The sequence below is a fragment of the Eimeria maxima genome, genomic scaffold, assembly GCF_000499605.1.
Source record: "Eimeria maxima Weybridge genomic scaffold, Emw_scaff409, whole genome shotgun sequence".
Taxonomy (NCBI): Eukaryota; Apicomplexa; class Conoidasida; order Eucoccidiorida; family Eimeriidae; genus Eimeria; species Eimeria maxima.
In genome coordinates, this window is record NW_013563840.1 from 23,643 (window position 1) to 28,101 (window position 4,459).

Below are 4,459 nucleotides of genomic sequence, written 5' to 3' on the forward strand. Positions count from 1 at the left end.
CGGGCCCCCCCCCCCGGGGTCCTTGGGTCCCGCAGCAGCAGCAGCAGCAGCAGCAACAGCAGCATGTCCTCTCCGTTACACTTTCCTTTTAGGAAACAGTTATATAATGAGTCGTTAGCTATTCATTTTGCGTAGACAGTAGCTGTAGTAGGCAGAAGCAGCAGCAGCTGCAGCAGCAGCAACACCAGCAGCAGCGGCAGCAGCAGCAACACAGACACCGGAGCGAACTGGTATACCCTGTAGAGGACAGAGACGCCATGAGAATAGTTTGCTGCTCTTTCTGCTGCAGCGGCAAAACAGCAGCAACTCATTGCCATCAATTTAGCAGCAATAAAGTGACGAAGAGTCAATGAGTCCACGCGAGCAGCAGCAGCTGCTGCAGCAGCAGCAACACCAGCAGTCGCAGCTGCTGCAGCCATTGCGACACTCGCGAAGGGAAGGTAGACCTAGAAAACGCAGAAGCAGAGCCAGAAGCAGCTACAGCAGCTGCAGCAACAGCAACAGCAGCAGCAGCAGCAGCAGCAAAGACCACTCGCGCTGGCGCTCGTGTCACTCATGGTCCGGCAATGTAGAAGCAGCAGCAGCAGCAGCAGCAGCAGCGGAGACAGCAGCAGCAGCAACAGCAGCACGCGAAATCTGTTCTCTCATTGAAGGTACCCGCTGCTATTCAAAGTACAAATGCAGCAACAGCAACACCTGCTGCTGCGGTTGCTGCAGCACCGGCAGCAGCAGCAGCAGCAGCAGCAGGATCAGGGCATTTGCTGCCGGATTATCTTTCTCTAAGGGGGGATTTAAGGCTAGCTGCTGGCGGCTGCCTCTGTATTTGCTGCTGCTGCGCTGCTGCTGCATCACTAGGCCTATGTTATTAATTTTGGCGCTGCTAAGGAGTAGGCAGCTGCTGCAGCAGCAAGCAGCAGCAGCAAGGCAGCAGAGGCGCAACAGAACTACCAGTAAAGGACCGTCGCAGCAGCAGCAGCAACAACAGCAGCAGCAACTGCAGCAGCTGCTGTTACTGCAAGCAGCTGCTCCTAAAGTGAGGGACGACGGCTGCAACACCAACAGCAGCTGTAGCAGCAGCAGCAGCAGCAGTAGTAGTAGTAGCAGCAGCAGTAGCAGCAGCAGCAGCAACTTCTGCTGCTGCAGCTGGCTGCAGCAGCGTGTCTTAGAAGTGCTGCAGTACTCTCGTCATATAAAAGAAGTAAATAAACAAAAAATACCTGAGGGTCTGCTGCTGCTGCTGCTGCTGCGTCCTCTTCCTCAAGAAGGTAACCAGCAGCAGCAGCAACAGCAGCAGCAGCAGCAGCAGCAGGCATGGGCAGCAGAGGATCTACTATATCTAGATACAGACACCTTTGTCTGTAAGCTGCTGCTGCTGCTGCTGGGGAGACTGCCACACGATGAGTCTCCGCTGTTCCTTGCTGCTGCTGCACAGCAGCAGCAGCAGCAGCAAAAGCAGCAAAAGTTGGACGAAGAGCAGCAGCAAAAGCAGCAGCACGACTACGCACCCAACAAACGACAACAGGAGCAGCACCAGCAGCAGCAGCAGCAGCAGCAGCAGCACGATGATGGGACTCTATTAAGGCTACCTTGGTGGATAGAGGCGCAGCTGCTGCGCGGCAGCAACGAGGAGCAGCAAATAGAGAAAGATGTGCAGCGCTCCTTTACTACATGGAGACTAAGCAGCAGCAGCAGCAGCAGCAGCAGCAGCAGCGGCAGCAGCAGTGATAGCAGCAGCAGCAGCAATGGGGAAAGACGCAGCAGCATAGGCAGCTTCCTTAGCTTATCTGAAGGCCCGCCAAGGTCCCGCAGCAGGTGCAGCAGCAGACGCAGCAGCAGCAGACGCAGCAGCAGCAGACGCAGCAGCAACTGCAGCAGCAGCAGCAGCAGAAAAGAGGATATAGATAGACTGCGTGGTGCGCTGCGTCTGCTGCTGCTGGGTCTGCTGTCTAGGCACCTGCCTGTCCTGGTGTATGCACAGGGCATGCATGATCTTGCTGCTGCGCTGCTGCTGATTGCTGCTGAGGCAATGCAGCAGCTTCTGGCAGCAGCTGAGGTGTATAGGCAGCTCGCTATACAAGGAATTCGCTGCAGCAACAGCAGCAGCAGCAGCAAACAGCAAATACACACCAATCACTGGTTCGAAGCCCAGTACAGCAGCAGCAGCTGCTGCACTACATGCAGCAGCAGCAGCAGCAGCAGCAGCAGGGAGAAGGAAGACGATTCACTTGCAATGCTTCCTTGTTGTTGCAAGTTGCACCAATGTCTTACTACTAATCCATCTGCTGCTGCTGCTGCTGCACCTACAGCAGCAGCAACAGCAGCAACAGCAGCAGCAGCAGCAGCAGCACTAGATGTCTCCTCTGGTGTCTCCTTTTGCTGCTGCTATTTATCCTTTATTATTAATGATAGAGTTTGTCTGTATAATATAATAGATTATCTTGCTGCTGCCTTTGATGTCTCCTTGCTGCCTGTGCTGCAGTTGCTGTCTTTGCTGCTGCAGCAGAGGGACCCTGAGCTTGCTGCTCTGCTGCAGTTATTCTCTGCTGCTGCTGCACATACACCCGGAGGAGAGCTACTCCCTTGTGTCTCTTGGCTTATTACTTTCTTTACTCATAGCAGCAAGACACCGCATGCAGCAGCAAGATGTCTAGATGTCCTGCTGCATATACACCCGCACTTCCTGCTGCACTTTGCTGCTGCTGCTGTTCTCTTACAACGTAAACGTTTATTTGCTGTCTGCAGCAAAGCAATGATGCATGCAGCAGCAGCACAGCATCTACAACGGGCCCTGCAGCAGCACCAACAGCAGCAGCAGGACGGGGAGGGGAAGCAGCAGCAGCAGCAGCAGCAGCAGCAGGAGGGGGAGGAGGAAAGGCTAGATCTAGAGGCGTTGTGTAGAGCAGCAGCAGAGCAGCCGCTGCTGCTGCAGCAGTATAGGAGCTATATAGGGGATGCGGTGTATGGGGAGGTGCATGCAGTGCTGCAGCAGATACAGCTGGATAATCTGCCCCTGGAGTTGCTGCTAGCGCATGCATGCGAAGGTCTGCTGCAGCACGTACCACCGCAGCAGCTCCTTGCTGCTGCTGCTGCTGATGGTGTGCAGCTGCTGCCCTTCTCTCCTCTTCTTATGCAAAGTTCTTTGCCTCCAGAGATACCTGTAGCAGCAATAGCAGCAGCAACAGAACCAGCAGCAGCAGCAGCTGCAGCACTGAAGGCACCGGAGCAACAAGAATCAACAACAGCAGAAGCAGCAGAAGCAACAGAAGCAGCAGCAGCAGCAGCAGCAGTGTCTCCTTGCTGCAGCTGCGTAGGCATGTCTTATCTGTCTCCTTTCTTTAGTGTTGTTGGCTGCCGCATGCCTTCTGTTGCTGCTGCTTATAGAAATCTCTGGCGGCCTGCTGCTGCTGCTCCTGCTGCAGCAGCAGCAGCTGCTGCTGCTGCTGCGCAGAAGGGACAGCAGCGAGCGTTTGTCACAGCAAGAGAAGCAGCAGAATCCTGGATTAGGGCCCTAGGCGGTGGCGCAGCAGCTGCAGAGCAGCAGCAGCAGCAGCAGCAGCAGCAGCAACAGCAGCAGCAGCAGCCGCAGCCGCAGAGGTCTTTGTTGTATGCAGTAGAAGCAATTGCAGCAGCAAGCAGCGAAGGGTATCCTTGCTGCTGCTGCTTTAACAGCAGCACGAGCTGCAGCACAGGAGGCAGCAGTGCTGCTGCTGCTAATAATAATAATAATGTACAGCGCAGCAGCTGCTGCCCTGAGGTGTATAGGCACCTCCCTGTGTTAGCTGCTGATAGTGTGGGGTGGCGGCAGCCGCTGCCTTCTTTGTTTATTTCCCTTGATAGTTATTTGCATGCAAAGACGCGTGCTGCTGCTGCTGCTGCTGCAGCAGCAGCAGCAGCAGGTGGTGTGTTCTTTCCTTTGCGTCTACTGCAGCAGCTGCAGCATACGGATGCAGCAGCACTGTTACGGTGTACATACACCGCAGCTCTTGCCCTTGTTAGACCTAGTGGCCTCTTCTTCCCTGCATGCACTGCTGCTGTTGTTTGTCTCGCGCTGCTGCTGCAGTGGTTTAGTGATAAACCCCGAGGCTTATTCATACACCTTAACTGGATCAGTCCTTAATTTTTTTTTTAGGGTCTAGGGTTTAGGGTTTAGGGTTTAGGGTTTAGGGTTTAGGGTTTACGGTTGAGACGAGAGGGAATGAGGGGTCACCAAGGTATCGGGTTTAAAGGTTTGTGAGGAGAAGGATTAGGGTTTACGTAATTAGGGTTTAGGGTTTATATAATTAGGGTTTAGGGTTTAGGGTTTAGGAGTATAAGAAGAGAAAGGGTATACAGAAAAACAGGACAGAGGCAAACCCTAATCTATACCCTCATACAAAACCCTTAACGGGGGGAAGAGGGGCCCCCCAACGTGGTGGGGCCCCCCTGCGAGCCCTCTAAGGAGAAGGGCCCCCCCCCCCCT